The 24,209-nt window shown below is 39.3% G+C and overlaps 1 pseudogene; it reads right to left on the bottom strand.

The window, feature by feature from the left end:
* Positions 1-183: 183 nt before the first annotated feature.
* LOC119727819 lies at positions 184-23,850 on the bottom strand (annotated as a pseudogene).
* Positions 23,851-24,209: the final 359 nt, after the last annotated feature.

Genomic DNA, 24,209 nt, shown 5'->3' with positions numbered 1-24,209 from the left:
TGACATTTGAATTATTTCACATAATTATGCAAAAGACTGACACGCTATGGGATTGTTGATGGTTATCAAAATTAATGTCATAAAAAGTGTAGAAGGTGACATATGTAACATTTTTATAATTTTAAAGAATCGGTCCACTTATTTTAGAAATAAGTTTTCGCAATAAATGAAGATCAAGTAAGTTTATAGGAAGCTCATGATTGCTATAGCTCCTTCCGCAAATTCGGCGAACTCCGCGATCATCGGCCAGCTGCCAGAATCTCTCCAGAACAATCTCTTGCTTGTCACCACTGGCAATTCCCCAAAACTCAACGGCTTTTGGTTTTCCACATCTTCGGATTTGTCCATTACATCTAACTAAAAAGGAACAGAAAAGTAAATGGTAAGAAAAGTACAAAGTACGAGTCGTCCCGGGTACGAGTCGTCCCGGGTACGAGTTGTCCCGGGTACGAGTCGTCTCGGGTACGAGTTGTCCCGGGTCACAAATTTGGGGTGCGAGTCGTCCCGGGTACGGGTTGTCCCGGGTACGAGTTGTTCAGATACCAGTCAGATGAGTTTGGTGCTTGTCTTAAACAGTATGCATCATGTTCATCATTCCAACTAAAAGCTTCAACATTACCAAGCTCAGGATTAAATGACTGTTCATGTATCCTTTCACTACAGTCTCTCAAAGGTAAGGATTGATCAGATTCTGCAGCCTCTGCCTCTGATCAAATGATCCACTGTCATCAAGTGTCTTCAAATGTTCTTCAATTAGAGCCCTAATTCTCGTACGTTTTGTTCGCAAAGAAAACCTAATATTGCGAATTCATCCATTCTATATGCTTGCTGAACTATCAAAAATAATTGTAAAGAGCCTCCTCACTGTCCTTTGATCTTGCGGACCTCAAACCTGCACAATGTTGAGTTCAATCCAGAACACAAAAGTGTCCGCTTCAACAACTCCAAGTTACCGGTCGGCTAACTATCTTCCTCTGCTGGCATACCAACAGCGATTCTACACGCTATAATATGATAGCACGTTGTTTGGGAAATACATGGACAGAATTCTTTCGGAAACAAGGTAACAGAATATCATAATTATTCCCTTCGAACCTTGCACCATAAATGCCCCACATTCAGGAACGCAAGTTATCCTGTGGTTATCAAGCAGCATTTTGGTCATGCTCAACTTGCCTAGTCTTCCTTCTGAAGCAGTTACCTTCAGTGAGATTGACTAAGCTAATTGAGCATTTACTACATGGTCAACAACCGAACTTGGGCCAGCTACACGTAGAATGAATTGACAAATTTGCGTCATCCAAGGAGGTTGGACATTTCTGGTTATTTGTCTTTAGACGATAGTCGCCTAGATTGCAGTAACCCTGAAGGAGCTCATTAAGGTAGAAATTGGAAAAGGGTAATACATGCATAGAACCATGCTATCTATGGGCATCTCCTTTCTGTCTACAACTCCTTTCATAACAGCATTGAAACTTTCGCTACTGTTTGTAGTGACCCCTGAGTCGGGCGTGAATATCCCTAGTGGTTCTAAGAGTAAGACCCATCTGCCTGAAGATGTAATATATGGTTACAGGTCATCCTCAAAATGGTGTAGAAATGCCCTGCCTCATTTGATCTTGACCTGCCCTGCCTCATTTGATCTTGACCTTCCAGGGTAACAAATCGTACTTATGTTTGCTCTTACAGCTCAACATGCCCCTTTACATCCTTTCTGTATACTTGACGGTCTCAACTTTTCCCCATGGGCAATGACCCACCGTTTCACATCACCGAGCAGGTGGTTTCAACACAATATGTTGGTTGCCAGCAATTCTGCCTTGATAGCGTTCACAGTGGCCTGTTCGTGATCTGTGATAATTACCAGGTTGTCCGTAAAAAGTGATGGGCACTTTTAATGGACAATTTTCAAAAGCTCTTTGTGACTTGTCTGGTATTTTCTGTCACGTATTATGACAGCAACTGGTACTATGGGGTTTTCAACAAAATGAGAATGTCTCATTATAAGCATAGCAAAATTCACCAAGATTGAATGAGGTGTCGTATGATATATACAGATAGTTTGCAGACTTGGAAACCCTCATCACCATCTCAGAAAACAGCTCATGACATGGTATGCTCTGTCAGCTATCATGAAAGTGTCCTTGATAAAAACATTCTATCTATGTTTATTTACAGCTTTTTTTATCATGGAAGAGGGAAAAACGTTCCGGGAATTTTACTGTATTACCAAAACCATGAGTGAAACATACTGTGTCATAGAAATCCTTTCGTTTTGTATTGACCCATGTCCTTCCATACTTCTCCTTTTTTGGTAGTCCTTTGCTTTGTTTGCCTTTGAATAATTCGCTGAAGTCTGACATGGGCATTTTTTACTTTATTTTTGTACTCGGTTGCCGTTCTCTTAGATATTTTTGCATTGTTTTCTGCAGCTGTTCTTATCGCGGGCGTTGTACAAGAATGATGTTGCAACATCCCTGATTTCCACTTTTGTTGTGGAATGGACTTTGGGTTGCGGTGAACAGCCCCTGGGAACAAAAACAAAAAACACCTTTTTCGTAATTAAGAAAGTTTATGTACAAGATGGGAAGCTTTATAATTAAGTTTTCAAAAGAATCAACTTAAAAGCAAGACCATTGTTATGGTATGCTAATAAGTTAAACCAGGAATAAACTAAATAATCCAGACAGTGCCAAGTGAGGAATGTTAAATCTACTAGAGCATTCAGCTAATTCTTCTTGACTATTTATGCACTTTGAGGAATCATCCGTGATTTCTCCACTTTCATCTCTATCACTCAAAGCCTCAATAGCTGCGTCGCTGAAGTACATTCGGTACAATTCACTGTCTGATAAGTCAGATGAGTTTGGTGCTTGTCTTGAACAGTTTGCATCATGTTCATCATTCCAACTAAAAGCTTCAACATTACCAAGCTCAGGATAAGATGACTGTTCATGTATCCTTTCACTACAGTCTCTCAATGGTAAGGATTGATCAGATTCTGCAGCCTCTGCACTATCAAATGATCCACTGTCATCAAGTGTCTTCAAATGTTCTTCAACCAGAGCCCTAATTCTCCTACGTTTTGTTCGCAAAGAAAAACTAATATTGCGAATTCATCCATTCTTCATGTATATGCTTGCTGAACTATCAAAAATAATTGTAAAGAGTTTCCTCACTGTCCTTTGATCTTGCGGACCTCAAACTTGCACAATGTTGAGTTCAATCCTGAACGCAAAAGTGTCCGCTTCAACAACTCCAAGTTACCGGTCGGCTTACTATCTTCCTCTGGTGGCATCCCAACAGCGATTCTACACGCTATAACATGATAGCACATTGTTTGGGATGGATAGAAGTCTTTTGGAAACAATGTAACACTTTAAAACCTAAACTGAAACGATCGTTTCCTAAAGAAGCTTATCGAAGTTAGTCTGTGTAATAGACCATGGCTCATTAATTATGCAAGACAACTGCATCTTGACCTCTAGATTTGGTTTGGGCCACGCGTCCACAATTGCCATGAGCGTGCATTTGAAACCAGCCAACCACATATTAATTCCTGTAGTCAACATTTCTGCACCGAGCATCAATTGGGCAGATTTCATAAATACAAGGTCAAATTTTTGAAATTTGAACTCTGTTTGGGAAAAGTTTTAAACAGATTTGATTTGTTTATCATTTAAACATGTAAATGTCACTCCTTATAAAGTGTTCAATCGGAATCTCCAACACCACCATGTTGCTTCTTAAGAACGGGGGATGCTGGCTGCAACGTATCTGTTTTTAAATTGAGATGCAGGTTCATCGGACCAGATGGATACTTCACTGCACCGTGAAGGAAGACCTTCTAACAAAGTATCAACATATGCAATGATTGTCTTTACTATGAGTTAAATTGTCAGATGCGATGACTCTAGGATGTAGCTGACCTTCAAACCAAATAGCTGCCGTGAATAGACTGACTTGACTCTGTTGCCAGTGTGCGCTTTGGATTTCGTCTTGGTGTAGGCAGGCATAGTTCTCCGAGAAATCAACTTGAATGAGGGCCGTTGATGTTGAACTTTCCGCAGCTTTTCTTCTTGATACGTCGCAGCTTGTTGCCTTTTCACATAGCAGTGCTCTAGAAATTGTGGAAGAATTGAGCAGATATACACCTGGAGGTCCTCCCCTTCATATTCCCTTTACACAAAAGTTATATAGAATTCTTTTAATCATATTGGTCAATACAAATGAGCTGTCTTTCGTAGACGCAGAGAAGGTGCATTTATTTTCATGGAATTTTTTGCTTGCATTTACCATGCCAGCAATGAATGAGGAGCAGTCGCCACAGATGCATTTATGGTCAGGCGTGACACTTGTAGTAATGTCCTGGGAAGTTAAAATGTCTGCTGTTGTATCGGGTACATGAAATCTTCCCAGTGTTCCAGAGATGGGGATTTTTCTACCACGTCTAGACATGAGGCCTTTCACAGTTGCAACACTTTGCTTCCATAATTACACACTGCGTTTCCAGCGACAGCTTCACCAACAAAACAAAATGTGGACTCATAGGTTTAATCAGAGTATGAGACACTGAGACAATCAGAGAATGATGACACAAGGTCATTAACTGTGAAATGCATATTGTAGTAACACGCAAGGGCGTGCCTACTTGGTTGTCCCCACCTGAGTGCGGACTGGGGAAGGGGAGACAATCCCCAAGACCCGGTGAATAAATGAAGACACACACAGAATGTTGAGATGTTGGCTGTTTAATAGTGGACATCAGTTAATATAATTGAAGACAGAAAATAACCCCTGCGGGCAGAATAAATTACAGGAGTTTGGTAAATGATCTACATGTAATTGATAATGAATACATGTATAATCAAAATTGTTTTCATACAATTTAAAATGATTGACAATTGAATAATCGTTAGACTAAGTTGACATATGACCACAGAATAACAATTTATATTCATGTACACGCACTAGCAGACACTTGAAGCAGCCAATCTCCCTCTCTTGTAGGACGAATGAAAACAAGAAGGGCTCACGCCATGTATGAGGACCAGAATACAAAAAGTAGGCCTTGTTGACTGTGACTGGAGGATTGAAGCACGCTTTGACACAACTGTGCAGTACTGGCTGCTTCTGACAATATCATTGTACTGTGTGATTGAAAATGATGCCTGCATATCCTGTTATACATCAGATGCTTCTGTTTGCTTCTCGGCTCTGAGGGTCTTCAGAAAAGACTGGCATCTGAGACGTTGCATAGCATCACTGACAATTTTGTGGATTCTTACACTTCTGTTGTAATGACGTTCAGAAAGAACACCACTGATGGGTAATATTCAAAGCGTTAGGAAAATAAGTCAAGCTATTGGCTGAGCCACATTCACAGTTTGCCTAGAATACACTGTTGTTTACATCCACTACAGGCAAACCGGTACGCCTGCAAAACTTGCGGTACAAGAGAAGACAACAGCACACCAGGCATAAGATGTTAAAGAATAGGCAACTCTTAGATACAAAGCAGAGTAAACTAAACTAAACCTAAGTATGCATTTTTGTACCCATAGTCAAGCATTTGGTAAATGAGATCTGTATTTGGAGCAGTGTAACCTTGCAATGGAATAGTGAGAATGAGAGTGTTTGTGCAAGTTACAGCCCTTGGGAGATAAGAGGCAGATGGCATCCCATTCATTTATGGTGTAAGCCCAATTTTTGGTATCATTGTACTTCCAGTTGTCCTCTACAACGAACTTAACCAGTTGACTCACAAGTCACAGTTAAACATTTGTCTTGCCCATCATAGTTGAAGAGCAGATCACACACATTGTTTGCATGCTGATCATTTGCAACCCTGTTGATATGTTATTGGTTGTTGTTTAGAAGCAAAGCTGTCGAGATTATTGATGACGCAACTTAATCCTCTACCTGTATTTGCCTGTTGTGCTTAAACCTTCCACGAGTTGATTTTATTTCTTCCTTCTTTTTAAGGAAAAATACATGTAACTTGTACATGGATTCTACATTCAGGATTCTACATTCTTTCTGATCCCATGTCTATGCCTGTGAAAGCTGAAATCTACATTTTCTAGTATAGCTGTGAAACCGCGTACACCCTATACATACATTGTACACCCTTCATACATGTTATATTTTAGTTAATAAGTAAGTATGGTAAGCATGCATTTGTTTAAACTGAATACATGTATTAGCAAATTTGCCGTATGTATTTTTTACTGATTTTATTTCTTAAAAAATAATAGTCTTCAGGAACGCCAACAAATAGGTATCTCGCTGGATTCCATCATCAACATCATCGCAGACTTGTATGACTCGTGACTCAGAGTCAATTAAGTCCCATTTTCCATGACTCAGACTCGGACTCGAGTTGTGATGAAAATGACTCGGACTACCTGCGTGACCCAGTACTAGAAAGAAGAAAAAAACCCCACAAATTTAAACTTTAAAACCTAAACTGAAATGATCGTTTCCTAAAGAAGCTTTATGGAAGGTAGTCTGTGTAATAGACCATGGCTCATTAATTATGCAAGTCAACTGCATCTTGACCTCTAGATTTGGTTTGGGCCACGCGTCCACAATTGCCATGAGCGTGCATTTGAAACCAGCCAACCACATATAAATTCCCTTAGTCAACATTCTGCACCGAGCATCAATTGGGCAGATTTCGTAAATACAAGGTCAAATTTTGAAATTTGAACTCCGTTGGGAGTGCATTGTTGGATACTGCATTATTTCAGACATTGCCAACATAGCACAGGTGTAATGATTTTTCGGGTGATTTTTTTTTTACCGAGAAGTGCATTTAACATGAACAAGGCGCTGCATAATTATGTACTTCATTGAAATGTATTTTGATTATCGGAGTTTTCACTTCACCCGTATATATAGATTCCGTGCACCGAATTGTGTTGCTACGTGCTTCAAACCACCAATCCCCCCCCCCCCCCAAAAAAAGAAACAATTCTACTCTTTCTGCAATGTGTCAATGCATAGAGGTCAATGTGATCAAAGTTTTCTTACCTCACACCTAAAGTTATCGTTGACGTCTACAACAAATGTGTCGCCTAGGTCGCCATTTGAACAGCGATAGATGACAACGTCGCCCCTCTGCAGATTTCTGGGACTTCGCAGGATTGGCCAGTCACTAGCCTTGATTTCTTTACCAGCACTCGACGTTTTTCAAGAGGCCGAATGTGTGAGGGCTTGACGCGTGCCTTCTGTGATTTCGGGTAATCAGTCCATTTCACCCAAAAGTCCTCTCCCTCAGGTTCAACAATTAGGCTTCGTAGCCACAACCCACATGCTTGATCCACAGCTTGTACAAGCATGCAGCATTCAGTGTAGGTTTTGTCGACATTTTGACTTGAATACGTGTATCGGGAAAACGATGACCCGTTATAGAACTACCATGTACATTTGTTGTGTGTACACAAGTTTCCGCGCGCACCGAATGATTCGACCTTCCGTATTATCTTGTACATTTACAAACATAACATACAGGCATTATAGGATGATCTATGATGCCACCTAGCTTGGACGCTTGTGTGACTCCCACTTCCAATGAGTGTATTGTGTCGTTAATTGGATAAGTAACCCTAGTGATCTCAGTAAACAACCCATGTGTGGATATGTTAGTCTTTATTCAGTGTTGACGACATGCATAGGCCTAAAAATAGAGATATTCAATGGACCTCATGTCATGCTTTATTGCGGTTCGTTGTGCCTTTGCATGTCACTAGGAGTTTCTTTGAAGTTTTCTAGAGCGTCCATTCTTAGCGTGTACACATACATGATGGACCACGGACACCATTCTAGTTTGGTGCAATTTAAGACAGGAATCGTAGCGATTAAAAAACATCCATTTAATTTTTTACCCTATCTTGCAACATGACCTTTCGGTATGCGTACCACCACGTTAACAACAAAATTAACAGCCAATTTCTACTAAAAAAACATGCACATAATGAATGCTTAAAACTTTTCTCGGGATCGCCTGATTTCCTTATTTTTCCTTAAGAAATGTGAGCCATGACAACAAAAGACTTGTCACCACATCCGGCAATCTCAGATTCAAACTGCATCTGGGCCAATGCCTGCGCTTCAAGGAGCAGCAAGCTTGCAAATCTGTGCTTTGGCAACCTCGCCACATCCGGATCATTTCCAATCATCTTCTTCAGCACGACTCTTACAACCGTTTTAACATGATGCAGTCCCACAGTCATTGTTATCAAATCTTGATATACATGTACCTCTCTTACACTGTCAACATATCTGCCATCTTTGAATGTGCTAATCTCATCATCCTTCAAACACTTCTCCAAGCGTTCCTCAACTCCCGCTTCAAATCTTTCTTCCGCTTCCATCTTCTCATACATCACCTCTTGCCCCCCTCTGGAAAAGAAAAAAAAGGAGAAAAGGAAAAGAAAAGAAAAAAAGGCGCGGAGTCATATTGCTATTAATTTAATGGGCAAGGCCAACAGGACGGCAGAGCCAGTTGCTCATTACACGATGATGAAAAACGATACACAGTAGGGCCTATGCGCATAAACTGAGTCCGGACTTGCTAATGCTGACGCATGACATCCGTGGGGTCAACACGACGGCTGATCCGGCTGCTCACAGCAAACGATAACACTTGACAGTCACAGAGTCATAAATAATGTAGAATGTACATGGACGAATGTTGAAGTATAAACGATGAATTCATAAACAGTCACACACTACAGCCGAGACTTGCTTATGCTGATGCATCATCACGCATGGCCTCGCTGGCCTGTCCTCTGGATGGCAGATGCCTGGCACGCACGTGATGAAAGTCACACAGACACGACAGTCAACATAGCCAAAAACAATCCCGAAAAATCACTCTTCCCACAAACCATCCTGCCGACTGCCAGTGTAACGGCTACTCCGTCAAGAAATGGTGGATTGACACAGAAACTACAGACGACAAACAACTGATATATTAACATGCATTATCAACCCTTGGGAGCCATCTTGCCACTCAGCATGGCTTTACCCACGATGCAATGCACAACAACATATTAGACTGGCAAACAGTCCCGCTTCAGTACTTCGCGTTGTCCTGAACAACAGACTTAACCAATTGACTCACAAGTCACAGTGAACCATTTGACTTGCCCATCATAGTTGAAGAGCAGATAAACACACATTGTTTGCATGCTGATCATTTGTTACATCAACCCTGTTGATGTGTTATTGGTTGTTGTCTAGAAGCAAAGCTGTCAAGATAACTGATGACACAACTTAATCCTCTTCCTGTATGATGCTTGTTGTGCTCAAACCTTCCACGGATTGTTTAAGTGCACACCAGCCTTCATGGTTGCAGCCTCAAGCAAATCCTAAGCCAGGCAGTAGGCAAAGGAAGTGGTAGGTGGACATCTCAGAGAAGACACAAGCCTATATAAATAAACCTTGTTGCAAGTAGGTTAAGAACTGAAATACATGTCATTCAGGGAAATTAACTTCTCACTGATCATTAAATTTGCCTTTTATTTCAGGAATCACTTTTGTACAATTCCTTGAACATGGATTTACAATAATAATAGCAAATAAACTATTCTATACAAAGTCCTTCTCTAAAGGATCGTTTCAGCATAAATTATTCATGGGGTGTAAAATGCAGTGTTAATCAGAATCGGCCTAATAGTGATTGCTTAGTGTTCAAAAAATATAAATGCGATAATTATTATAATAATCTTCTGTTAAAATGGTACACGCATATTAGGTGGCAGCAACCTTTCTGCGCGTTTCCTTTATGCTATCACTGATTTTGTTCATGCCGGCACTATCAAGGTCTCTTCCCATTATAAACACATCTCCACCATGGAAGTTCGACCTTGCAAGCTCCTCCAAAGGGATAAGTTTCCCTACAAGTTTTACAAGTCCTTTGCGTTTTTGACCATAGCTAATATTTTATCGTCAAAGTTGCCCTCGTTCATCACGACCAAGTGTTTGTTGGATCCTATCTGAAAGTGCAACGTACAGTGTAATGGCTTGAAAATCGGATCCTGCATTAAAGCTACTTGGAAATGACCTTCCCACTTTTGCATAGAACATCGCCTCATGGTAGTTGTGTCTGGCAAGTTGTCCTTCCAAAAAAGTCTTGGAAACTAATTTGAGGACAAGTTCTTTTGCGCTCATTGATTTTTCGTGTACATCCAGAAAGTCATTCTTGGAATACTGTACATTATTTTCCCGGAGTCAATTTGGCAATAATTTTATTGCCTTCTGCCCTTACAGAAATGCCTTGCTGGCAAATTGTAATGCTGATCAATTTTCGGCAATATGGTTTTGAATCTGGGTTTCTCCACAGTGTAAAACATCTGTCTACTGCTCTGGTTTCCCTGCTACAGGTGCACGTCCATCCACGATTCATCAGTTCCGTTCATTGCGAGCTCTGTCAAGAATACTCTCTCCAAAAAATGAACAATTATTAACGGATAGGCTTGATGGAGACAGATGTTTCAATGGGCAGTGTACAGTACTTGCACTTGCTTACCACTTATTCAAAGGATTTTACCAGGGTATTTCTTTCCATCTCTCAACTGAATATCTGATACTTTACCTTCTTTTCAGAATACTTCTCTCACGTTGGCCAGACTCGCAATAGAAAGTTTTGTCAATGATTCAGTAAACCAAATACCATGCTTTGACTTTGCCCTGTGCGTTCCAGGTAAATAATTCCTTTACAGAGCTCTGATCCATGGACAATTGTGGTTGTGCATACCGAGATCAATACAAGAAATGTTCAGTTTTTGCCCACATTGTCAAAATAATAAAAGAACAGGCCTTTAAAATAAAGCTATTGTTTTGGATGTTCATGGCTACTCCTCCTAGAATACTTCTTTTTCCGCTTCTGTTGATTTGATGATCAACATCTTGTACACCTCCAGATGGTTACACACGTCAATATGTTCTTCTATCAAACTTCATTAGAACCCAGAGCACCACATTTAGAAACAGAGGGATTGATGAATCAAACACCCACCAATTCTGCTTGGTGTCGTGCATTCATGTGTTTTTTTCCCAGATGTAACATAAAAAATTTGAATTCAATACTGACTGAAATCTGTTCAATTTCTTTGTTAAATGTCATGTGTTTGATTTGCAGGGCATGTCTTGTTGCATTTCGAGGGCATTTATTTTTTAACAATTCCAAGAGAGAGTTGACCCCAAGATAAAACAAAACAGAGAAAATTGTTTTTCCAAGAAGGAATTTGCTTCAACGGGATAAATTAAATTCAATTTTGGGTTACGCTCATCAATGACGTAATTTGTAACCAACAAGTAATTGGATTCACTGTAGCACTCGGTATACAATGTTTATGCAATATGTCAGTGGTCTGCCTAATTCTGAAAATATAGAAAAACAGAGAGTTTTCTAAGTGGTTTGACATTCTTGCTTGCTACTGGTATCTATCAAAGAAACTTGTCTTGGAGAATGAAGAAAGGGGAGCGGGATTTAGACCATAGAAATGCAGTTTTACACTCAGATTATATTGCAAAGATTTTCCTTGAAAACATAACCAGATTAATTTTGTGGCAAATGAAATGTGGAATGCCAAAACTTTTCTAGGTTTTGAAATTAAATTAGAAGTCGAGTAGTCCCTGTTATCCATTTACAAACCCTTTTTCTTGAAAATGATAGAAACATACATGTACTTTAGAACACTGTTGTGAATTTTAAGCTGGTATTATCATTCAATGAATATTTCAATGTCCTGGTTCACTTCATCATTATAATGTTACAAACATTAAACAAAATTTGTCCAGAACATTATCTTTCGGACACACTTTCTGCATCCTAGAACAGTTATGCAGAATTTATACGTAACTTCCCTTTTCTTTTTTTCTGTTAGAATTCAACACTTAAATATATTTCTGTAATATTAAACATAATAAAAGATAAAATAAGAAATCTTTCCAAAATCCTGTGGTTTAGAGTACTACATGTATACATATTCATTTTCTCCATTATTGTGAGCTTAATTAATCAACTGCTTTAAATTTTTAATTTTAATTTTAATTTTAATTTTGGATTTGTTTTATTCTGGTTTGTTGGGGTTTTAGTACTTATTCTTTTTATATGTCTAATTTAATTTGATTGTTGATGTTTTTATTGTTAATTGTTTGTTTTAATTAAAGTTATCTTACTGTGTCAGTGTAAAGGAACCGGGGCCCTTATGGAAAAAGTAGTTTTAGTGTATAGTACAACTTGCAATAACTGTTGAATATGTATGTAGGGCTTTTGAGGGAGCCATATTTTCTTTTGTATTATTTCTTAAAATAAACACCTGGTAGCAATTTTTGTGGTTACTGCTTCATGTTTTTCCAGTCAGATAACTGTGACATGGAGTTGTGAATGTAAGTGCTTTAGATAAATTCATTCGAAGCTTCAAGACTACATCTGCCTTACCTGTGGTATGATTAAGGTATCAAAAATCGACTTTCGGGCAGGGCCAGCTTACATTTACAGTGGAGAAAAAAATGTTACTTTAAATGACGTTGGGCCAAGTTTTGCACTGTTGAGTTGGTAACTAAATCATGGATATGATTTGTTTCTCCATTGCACCATTCTCCATTTTCACATCATTCCAGCTTTGAACGAGCAACAGTGGCAACGTTTGAATGGAATGCTTCACTTCTTAGATTACAACTGGGAACTTCGGAAGAGTTGCTCCTCACAACCAATAAAGTGGTTCAAAACAAAAGCATCCACTCTTGAAGGCTGCTCAATGTATTATTATACTTCATTGCGGTAAAACAAAGATGGAGAAGCAGTGTTGGACAGTTCACTCTGCCAAGTTGTTTCAAGGCCTAAAATAGCTTCACCCGGGATCATCCAAGTGGCACGTTGCGGTTGCTGCAAGGTCTTTACAACAGGTACCATCCATCTGATAGCAAACGGAGATAGATCGTTGACATGTTAGCATAATAATATCTCTTCACTGAGTGAACGCATGACAGTTCTTCACTATGACACCTTTACCCAGAGCTGTGACAGTAGCTTAAGGAAGCCTCTACATCACAGTGTAAATTGTTTACCCAGCAGCAAGTGAAGACCTCTTGACAATTTGTCATAGTAACATCACTTTACCATGCTAACATGCGACATCTCTACCCAGAGCTTGACAGGTCATCATAATGAGCTCCTGCCATCGAGCAACACAAGGAACATGCTTATCACAGCATCATCTGTCCAGCCATCAGCAGCAAGTGGCAACATCTCTACCTAGAGCTGTGACAGTTTATCATGAAGGAGCTGTTTCCTTTCAGCAGCACAAAGATACATGTGATGCAGTAGTGTAATCAGTCACCCAGCAGCAAGTGGCTGCTCTACAAATTGAAACCTTTCTACCTGGTATAAGATCCAAAGCTACAAAATATCATTATGATGTGATTGTCCCACCAAACTGTAAATGGAGACATGTGACAACTTGCCACAGTGTCATCTTTCTACCCAGTCACTAGAGCAAATGGAGACCTACCACTATTTATCACAGTTTTGCCACAAAGTGCACCTGTGGCATTTCTTCACTGTGGCATCTTCACCCAGAGCTGTACAAGGAAGCTCTTTGTCAAAGATGTCTAGCCAGCAGCAAGTGAAGACATGTGGCAGTTTGTCATGGTAACATCTCTCCAGCATCTAAACTTGCATCATCTCCACCCCGAGCTGTGACAGTTCATCATGATGAGCTCTTACCATTCAGCAGCACAAAGAAACGTACTGATAATGCAATCAGTCTACCAGACAGCAAATGAAGAAAATGCAGTTCTTCACTTCAAAATGACTTCTCTCAGAGCTACAACAAGCCATCACAGTGAAGACATTCCATTCAACAACAACAGGAAACCTGTCACAGCAGCTGATGAACATCCATGAGAATTTATCAAAGTGACATCTCCAACAAATTCTTCAAAATGGTATATCTCTACCCAGTACAGAGCCACAACAGATAATTAGTAAGATGCCTTTTCACCAAGCTGCAGAGAAATCCTGTGATGGTCATCACTGTCCCATGTGTCCAACAAGAAGCTGATGAGGTCTTACAATCATCGCATTACCTTCTCTGCAGCTACATTTGTACTTTGTGCGTACATGAAGTTGGCGCGCAGGAACACTTTCACGTACCTTTGGTGACATCAATCCTCCCATCAACCTGTGGACACCTGTGACATCTGTCAATGGAGTACAAACTAAAACTGGAAAATGTTACCTTCACACTTAGTAAGCTCTGACAGTTTATCATTTTGTAGTAACCACAAAAATTGTTAACGTTTTACTTCTTTTTGGCCAACCGATAGCAGACAGTGTGTAGATGATCATTAATGTCAGCAGTCAGATCAGCACTATTCAATATTGGCTGAGGTCTGCTTTGGGTGACTGGTGAAAGAGATCTGGAGCAGAAATCTGGAGCAGAAACCTCACTATGAGTACAACAAGATAAAGTGGGGTTTATGATTGGTGATGTTACAGGTAGAACCGTACACTGGCTCCCTGGAATGGCCTCACATCAGGGTGTTAGTTAGGAGATCATTCCTAGCTGACGGAGACAGTGTGCCACATAGCTGTACATTCATTTTATGACAAACAAAACCCGGGGAGTTCCATTTAGTCATTTTAAGTTGGGGTAGTTGGGGTAGTTCTGCATCAGAATTGGATTTTGTTCCATTTTTTCCTTATGTTCTTCCCTGGAAGTAATATTCAGTTTCAAACAGTATCAAGACTCCTTAACCATTAAAACAGATTTTTTTTAAGATTGTGCCTAAGTTACCCCTCTACCAGTAGTACATTTTAAATTTAAAAGCAAACTTTCATAGGCGTAGAGAATTATTTGACTATACTCTGAAAGGGAATTCTTTAAAATAAAGTGCAAAATCCCATTCGCCCGTGGGGAATGGGAAATTCTATTCAATAGTGAGGATTATTCTTGTTCCATGACACGGTATCTGTGTGCAAATGCATGCTGGCGTGCGTTCAGCATTGCGCATAGCGCATATTGTTCCAAAGAGCCAGCGTTACTGCGTGGGGTTCAAACATTTTCGTGAAGGGGTGGTTTGGAAGAGAGGAATGCATTTCCACCAATTTTTTATTGAAATAAAAGTCCAAATATATCAAATGACAAGAGTCTATATATCAATATGTAAAACAAATATTAAGTGGCTTTAAATTGTGAAATGGGAGGAATATTATCGCTCGGTAAAATCTGGACTTTTTGAGTTCACTCGGCTTTGCCTCATGAAATGGAAAAGTCCAGATTTTATCTTGCGACAATATTCCTCCAATGTTACTCTGAGCCACTCAATATTTGTATATTACTGCACATCAGGTTTGATTCCTCTTCAACATGGAGGCATACACACACAATATTTGAGGTTGTTACAACTGATAATGTATCGCCAACCAATAATATTACACAAATATGACCAATCACTAGCCGATAATATTTAACAAAAAAATGACTGATAGTGTAGTAAAGATAGTACACTATTGGTCAATCCTTGTTACATTATCAGTCCGAACCAATTAATATACTACACTCTTAGTCAATTTCTGTTACATTATCGGTTGGTGATACAGTATCGGTCAATTTGTGTGACATTATTGGTTGCTGACAAATTATCTGTTGGTTACAACATTATCAGTTGTAACAAAGGTCAGGAAGTTAAATTGAAAAGAATTTTTTTACTTATTACACGAAAGTATAATTCTAGATCATATTTTAGGGACAGAAGTGCAACAAGACATGGCTAGTTGAACATTCACTTCAATTTTATGAGAATTTGTTTCAAATGTTAAAAACAAGAAGAAAAGGTATGCCACAAACGTACATCATGGCAGCATGCAGAAGTGGTTGTTGGCAGGATTCAACCTAATGTCACTGTTCTGGGTGTATGAGTACAATCCATGCACAGCCAAGTTCTGAAGACATCTTTATGAGTCATCGAGCTCGTTTTCTGAGACTAAATGTACATCCTAGGAAAGAACTGTTGGGTTTCCATTTCTTGGGCATACAAAATAAAACCAACTCAGGCTTACTAAATAAAAGACCTGAATCCATTTGTCTACGTGTATACCACTCTTCAACATGTATACTTGCATTCAGTGCTATTATGAATAACTTCTCCATTGATGACAATATCACAAATCAAATATGAACATTCCCTTAATTTGTATAACCTTGTACTTATTAGGTTGTCTGTTCTTTTGCTGAAGTGCCAATTCGGGCTTTTTCGCAAAACTTGTAAAAGAGACATTCTTTTTGTTCTGATTTTTCTTTCTTCTTCTCCTTATTCTCCTTTTTTGTCCCTGGCAAATCACATAGACTTTGTACACGTCTTTTCTCGACGCCATTTTTGGCAATAATCTTTGTCGTACATCATTTAAAGTCAGCATAGGCATAGTCCTATATAGAAAAGTTGTGTCCCGAATAGTGACATCACCATGATGTCAATATGGGGTCACGTGACGTCACGTTAAATCTTTGAAAATCAGTATAAAATCAATCGTGAGATACCCGAACTTGACATTTGCGGGAATTGATAGAATAATCCAGGATCTTCATCTTATCTCGTGTCAGCAAAATCACATGACCCTTTCTTCCGGTCCTAACTGGAAGTAAGTCGAAGTGCTTTATAATTAAAATTGGAAAAAGATGTGAACTTGCTTGCAACGATGTTAGTGTGTGGCTAGGTTACGTTGTACTTCACAAAAAAAATACCGGTGACGTCATTACATGTTAGAGCACCCTCTTGCAGCAGGTTGAAAAAAGTGTAAAACAGGAAATGGTTCAAAACAAAAAACATGTCTGCTATAATTTGGCATCAGAAATTAGTCTTGCAAAATGCTCAGCAACTACTGGACACAGTCACTTTGAAGCTGCCACTTGCACAAGTTTCAGGTACAATATTTGCAAGGATGTATTCAAGTTTCCCAATATTATACTGCACTTGTATGCCTGTGTGGCGGAAATGTGAAAAGGATGATCGGCCCGTGTGATTTGCGGTCCGTCAAACTTGTCCAAGATGTAACCAGGACGATAGCGCTGCCACCAGGCGGAAAATTTATAAGCCCTAAACCCCCGGAGTTCCGCCTCACCGGTTTAGTATTTCTTAACCTGCGTCTAAAGTTCGTAGTCAAAATATATGACCCAGTGAAGTAGTCAAGTGAAGTGACAAACATTCTTACTAATTCCTAAGGACTGACTCAAGAAAGCTACACTTTAGGCAAATATTCAGCACAACTCGAAAACTAGTAATTTAATTCAAAACTGAACAACAGTCAAAAGAACAATGCTAATGATGAGCTTAAACTTAAATTAATTCAAAGCTGAGAAAAACAATAAATGGCAGTGCACTTTGCACTGGTGAGGAATGAGTCTAGGGGCCTAATCTCTGGAATTTATTTACCAAGGGGGGGGGGGGAATACCTTATAGGATAGTGCTCTCTACACTGGGAGGCAAAACGATCAGTCTCTAAGTTTTCCCTAACCTCTACTATAAACTTAACAACGGGCAAATACTATGCCCCTAAAAAAAATAATATGACTAGGTAATTGCGTCTGCCAGTTCAAAAACAAATATCACTACGTTAGGCATTTCCGTCTGCCAGTCCAAATGTCTCGCTAAGTCAAGGCCTCTGACGTGTCTGCCAGTAGTTTCTTGAATCTGCTTAGCTCCTGGGATAACTTAGATGACCTTAAATTATTTTATCCAGCTCCTCCATTCCAATAATAAGTGACTTACAAAGTGTCCTCCAAATTCGGCTCCTCAATTGGCTCCTCTGCTCCTCAACTCCTTAACTGGCTCCTCTGCTCCTCAGCTGGCTCCTGAGCTCCTCACTGGCTCCTCGGTTCCTCACTGGCTCCTCAGTTCCTCAATTCCAACCCTCCCTAATTTAAATTAGATTTAATTAAACTATTTTCCCCTAGCGAATATGCGAATAACAACCGGGCTCCATATGTGCCTATGAGCTCCTTAAATGGCTCCTCAGCCTTACACGAAAGTATAATTCTAGATCATATTTTAGGGACAGAAGTGCAACAAGACATGGCTAGTTGAACATTCACTTCAATTTTATGAGAATTTGTTTCAAATGTTAAAAACAAGAAGAAAAGGTATGCCACAAACGTACATCATGGCAGCATGCAGAAGTGGTTGTTGGCAGGATTCAACCTAATGTCACTGTTCTGGGTGTATGAGTACAATCCATGCACAGCCAAGTTCTGAAGACATCTTTATGAGTCATCGAGCTCGTTTTCTGAGACTAAATGTACATCCTAGGAAAGAACTGTTGGGTTTCCATTTCTTGGGCATACAAAATAAAACCAACTCAGGCTTACTAAATAAAAGACCTGAATCCATTTGTCTACGTGTATACCACTCTTCAACATGTATACTTGCATTCAGTGCTATTATGAATAACTTCTCCATTGATGACAATATCACAAATCAAATATGAACATTCCCTTAATTTGTATAACCTTGTACTTATTAGGTTGTCTGTTCTTTTGCTGAAGTGCCAATTCGGGCTTTTTCGCAAAACTTGTAAAAGAGACATTCTTTTTGTTCTGATTTTTCTTTCTTCTTCTCCTTATTCTCCTTTTTTGTCCCTGGCAAATCACATAGACTTTGTACACGTCTTTTCTCGACGCCATTTTTGGCAATAATCTTTGTCGTACATCATTTAAAGTCAGCATAGGCATAGTCCTATATAGAAAAGTTGTGTCCCGAATAGTGACATCACCATGATGTCAATATGGGGTCACGTGACGTCACGTTAAATCTTTGAAAATCAGTATAAAATCAATCGTGAGATACCCGAACTTGACATTTGCGGGAATTGATAGAATAATCCAGGATCTTCATCTTATCTCGTGTCAGCAAAATCACATGACCCTTTCTTCCGGTCCTAACTGGAAGTAAGTCGAAGTGCTTTATAATTAAAATTGGAAAAAGATGTGAACTTGCTTGCAACGATGTTAGTGTGTGGCTAGGTTACGTTGTACTTCACAAAAAAAATACCGGTGACGTCATTACATGTTAGAGCACCCTCTTGCAGCAGGTTGAAAAAAGTGTAAAACAGGAAATGGTTCAAAACAAAAAACATGTCTGCTATAATTTGGCATCAGAAATTAGTCTTGCAAAATGCTCAGCAACTACTGGACACAGTCACTTTGAAGCTGCCACTTGCACAAGTTTCAGGTACAATATTTGCAAGGATGTATTCAAGTTTCCCAATATTATACTGCACTTGTATGCCTGTGTGGCGGAAATGTGAAAAGGATGATCGGCCCGTGTGATTTGCGGTCCGTCAAACTTGTCCAAGATGTAACCAGGACGATAGCGCTGCCACCAGGCGGAAAATTTATAAGCCCTAAACCCCCGGAGTTCCGCCTCACCGGTTTAGTATTTCTTAACCTGCGTCTAAAGTTCGTAGTCAAAATATATGACCCAGTGAAGTAGTCAAGTGAAGTGACAAACATTCTTACTAATTCCTAAGGACTGACTCAAGAAAGCTACACTTTAGGCAAATATTCAGCACAACTCGAAAACTAGTAATTTAATTCAAAACTGAACAACAGTCAAAAGAACAATGCTAATGATGAGCTTAAACTTAAATTAATTCAAAGCTGAGAAAAACAATAAATGGCAGTGCACTTTGCACTGGTGAGGAATGAGTCTAGGGGCCTAATCTCTGGAATTTATTTACCAAGGGGGGGGGGGGAATACCTTATAGGATAGTGCTCTCTACACTGGGAGGCAAAACGATCAGTCTCTAAGTTTTCCCTAACCTCTACTATAAACTTAACAACGGGCAAATACTATGCCCCTAAAAAAAATAATATGACTAGGTAATTGCGTCTGCCAGTTCAAAAACAAATATCACTACGTTAGGCATTTCCGTCTGCCAGTCCAAATGTCTCGCTAAGTCAAGGCCTCTGACGTGTCTGCCAGTAGTTTCTTGAATCTGCTTAGCTCCTGGGATAACTTAGATGACCTTAAATTATTTTATCCAGCTCCTCCATTCCAATAATAAGTGACTTACAAAGTGTCCTCCAAATTCGGCTCCTCAATTGGCTCCTCTGCTCCTCAACTCCTTAACTGGCTCCTCTGCTCCTCAGCTGGCTCCTGAGCTCCTCACTGGCTCCTCGGTTCCTCACTGGCTCCTCAGTTCCTCAATTCCAACCCTCCCTAATTTAAATTAGATTTAATTAAACTATTTTCCCCTAGCGAATATGCGAATAACAACCGGGCTCCATATGTGCCTATGAGCTCCTTAAATGGCTCCTCAGCTGGCTCCTCAGCTCCTCCATTACTCCTCAACTTCTTAATTACAAACCTCCCTAACTAAATTTATAATAACCATTTTCCCAGTGAATATGCACGCTAATGTAAACATTAAACTGGCTTTGTACGTGCCTATTAGTATTAATTAGCTCCCTCACCAGCTCCTCAGCTCCTCAACTCAGAGATTAGCAGTACAACTACAACTTGACAAACTCGGAACTGAATCCCCCGAACCCCGAATTCACAAAAATCTGCACTATTTATACTCTTTGGATCGCGCGCCTTACACACAGACTGTGCGTACGCGTAGTAAATAAGCCATGCCCACAAGTTGTAAACTAGCAAAAAATTACTATGCACAACAAAGTTTTCATTCATCTGAAAAAAAACCCAATAATTTATGCTGTACATTCATCACTTAAGTACACAAATAATCCTTAAATCCTTAGCTTTCATCTACACTGAAAACAGATTTCCCCCGATTTCTCACGTTAAGACAAAAACAAAGTTGGTGACTGAACGTTAACATGACCTAATTTCATTGATAAAAATCCAGGGATGTCATACTCATCAATTTTTATGAAACATTTCAGGCCTTGGCAGACGAAAACATTGCAAATTTCGGTAAATAATTCCCTACTGAAATATTTTCTGCCAAAAACTTAGTCTAAGTGTTGAAATCCGTAAAGATAAAGGAAATACAACTTTCTGCTCTTATAAATCTCAGTTTTATAATCTAAAATCAGAAATAATCTTCAAAAACTTTAGGCCAATCTGAACGGATTTTAGAAGCAAGGAGGCGGCCATGTTGGATTTACCCTAACTCTATTTTGAGCACTCACACAAACACATGGCAGTGGCAGTGCATGAAAACAGCTGACGGTTGGTGAATACTAGCGATAAAATAAGTCATCAAACAGTTATAAAAGTGAATGGAACCTAATAAAAAGTTACCCAGGCGTACAGGCGAGTCTAAGAAAATGACCAGGGCCGCATTTTCGTCACACCTGTATTTCTTTGGGCAAAGTTCAAACATTGTCCAAAATTCAAACATCAATTAGCTATTTAAAAAAAAAAATATTAACTTCTTCATAATTTTGAACTTGACCTGTGTTTGCATATCTTATTGAACTGTGAACCACGCAGAATTCTGAACACTTGCAATTTAAGTTTTTTCTCACCTTCTGTACCGAATTATTCGTAATTGTGAAGTGCTCTGACACTTACCGGTAGTATCAAGCTATTTAATTATAATAATAATAATAATAATCGGCATTTAAGAACACTCTTTTTAGTACACTAAATCACAGCGCTTACAGTATTATTATTATCCCTGATCATTGGGCCAATTCAACATTCCAAATACCATCTCAGCTCCCTGGGGAGTATACAGCTCGATGCTGCCTGTTAGGCGCAAGCAAGCTAAATCAATCACATAACCATCTCTGCCCTCACAGGTACCCATTTACCCCTGGGTGGAGAGAAGCAATGAGTGACAAAGTGCCTTGCTCAAGGGCACACGCACCATGACCCCGCCAGGACTCGAACCCACAACCTGCAGCTTTACCCAGAGACCACGAATCAGTGCCCTTAACCACGAGGCCACAGCACTCCAGCTCATTATTAAGCATTATTCTTATTTTTTATCAAATCAGTTTCCAACTTTGAAAATAACATCCTATCCCCCTTTAAAGGGACCGAAATGGATATTTTCTACTTGCTGGCAGGCTTCTGTTTTGTTCTTAATTTAAAAGTTCATTTTAACTTGAAGTTGAGTTGAACAGCGCAAGAATGAGTCAAATCGAAGAGCCGGTTCAAAAGTTATGGTAAATGGAAAATGAAAGTCGTGAGAGTTCTTTGTTCAAAATTTAAGTTGAAACCATGGTAAAATTAAGGTGACAAGAGAGAACTAAAACAAATTGTAAACAAGTAAACAAAAATGGTAAACAAATTTATGGCTTCATATTTCCATAAGTGAAACACATATGGACTTTATTTTTGATATGCAGGTAGGTGATAGGCAGTCGGCCCGATCCACAGCGTATTTTGACAAAATCGTAACAGTATCAACATTTCTTCAACATTTCCTTCAAAATCACAATTATAATAACAGCAGGTTGCCATGGCAATAAAAGTAAACAAATACATTAATTGTCACACTTATCCATGTATTGTTTGGTGTTTATCGGCTAAGTAACAGTATTTTGTTTTTATCTACCAACAGATTGCTGGCACGGTGGGTGCACAACAGGGTTTAAGTCTACTACGCCTTCTGTTTCTGTCTTATTCCCCTCAATAAATATGATGTTGTCCAATCATTTTCAGTGTTTTTTCTTATTGATCTTCATGTCCATGTAAATTTATTTAAGGTACTACATGTAGTTCTAAATTTCCCTCCTTGTAGTCGTCAATTAATTTGTAAGTATAAACAGCTTCGTCATCATCATAGACTATGTTGAACCACTGTGGAAAACCAGGTACTTGGCTGACAACTTTACCAATGTATGGAAGTCTTTCCCCTTCAGAAATAAAGAAGTGACTTACTGTCTTGCCCACCAACAAAGGAATACTAACAGTTTCATCATTGGAAGTCATAGTTTGGGCTGATTCTCCTTCTACTATTGACAAAGCAGCATCTTTAAACTTGTACAAGTGATCTCGCATGGCAGTCCAGGTCTGTTCAGAAAATTTAAATGTCTTGTTGTCAGGAATATACTGATGCAATATGTCTCTTCGAAATTTGATTGATTTTTACAAGCATTGAATCTTTCATTGTGATTATCGCATTGATTCATTTTATCATCTACCTGTTGCCTTGACTGCCAAAGACCAGCATCAGTTAAATCTTCTTTGTGCTTCAATTTTACGACTTTTTTCCACCAGTTGAACTTGTTTTTCTTGCTGCTTTTTTACTAGTGCTTCATGCCTGACTTTTTCTCTTTCTTTTGCTTTTTCTCTTAGTTCTTTTGTGGGTTTTCCTATTACACTGTTTATCATTTCATTCATTTGTTCTTTACTCAAGGAAGTCATGAAATCTGATGTCTTCTTAAAAACGGAACATAACCTGTGCCTCATTGGCAATTGCAGATGCACTTGGGCGTTTCTTAATTAAATAATCCAAGTATCCAAAGACTCTTTCAGGCAATTTATTATGTGTAGGTGTGGAAGCAGTGTCCGCTCTGAAAGACTTTGATTTCTTGGCATTGTGATATTTTCCACCGGCCATGTAATCTTCTGTAACTCTGCTAATTAGCTGTTGTAATGCAATGAGTGTGTGCCTCATCATGCTTAAAGTGGTGTCATCTTTTTCCCATTCAGAAGACAGGGAGTTAAACACATCATCCTTGACAATGAAACTCTTGTCAAAGCATGTACCGGTACTTTTACATTTGATTAATCAGAAAGTTGTTCATCAGAAGAATTTGGTGAAAGAAGGTGTTCATATTTGAGTAGATGTCACACACACACATCAAGAATATGCCCTGGTGCTTCAGTAACACGCCAGAGAGGAGCGGTAACCATTTTGTTAAGTATGCCCAACACTTTAAAGCCAGCCACATACAAATCTATCTGTATATCAGCATGGACAGCTTTCAACAAGCCATTGGTTTGTCCAACAACATTGTTTAGAAAATCGTACACATAATTCCTAAGGTGAAACACTCGTCCCCCTTGTAAAAATACAATGTTAAACCTATTGCCTCGAAAATTTTGTAAATACCTTGAGGAAAATCCCTTTGTACGTTCTCCAGGCTCTGAAACACCCACTTTTATCATCCCCACCCTTGGAGAGTGCCTTGCATGTAGTCCGAACAAGTCGAACTACTCCACTGTCTGAACCAAATACAGATACTCAAGTGACTGCCTCGGCTCCAACCTCC

This window comes from Patiria miniata, unplaced genomic scaffold, assembly GCF_015706575.1.
Source record: "Patiria miniata isolate m_02_andy unplaced genomic scaffold, ASM1570657v1 HiC_scaffold_20, whole genome shotgun sequence".
NCBI classification, from domain to species: Eukaryota; Metazoa; Echinodermata; class Asteroidea; order Valvatida; family Asterinidae; genus Patiria; species Patiria miniata.
The sequence above is the reverse complement of the archived record's forward strand: the minus strand, read 5'-3'. Positions and strand labels throughout refer to the sequence as shown.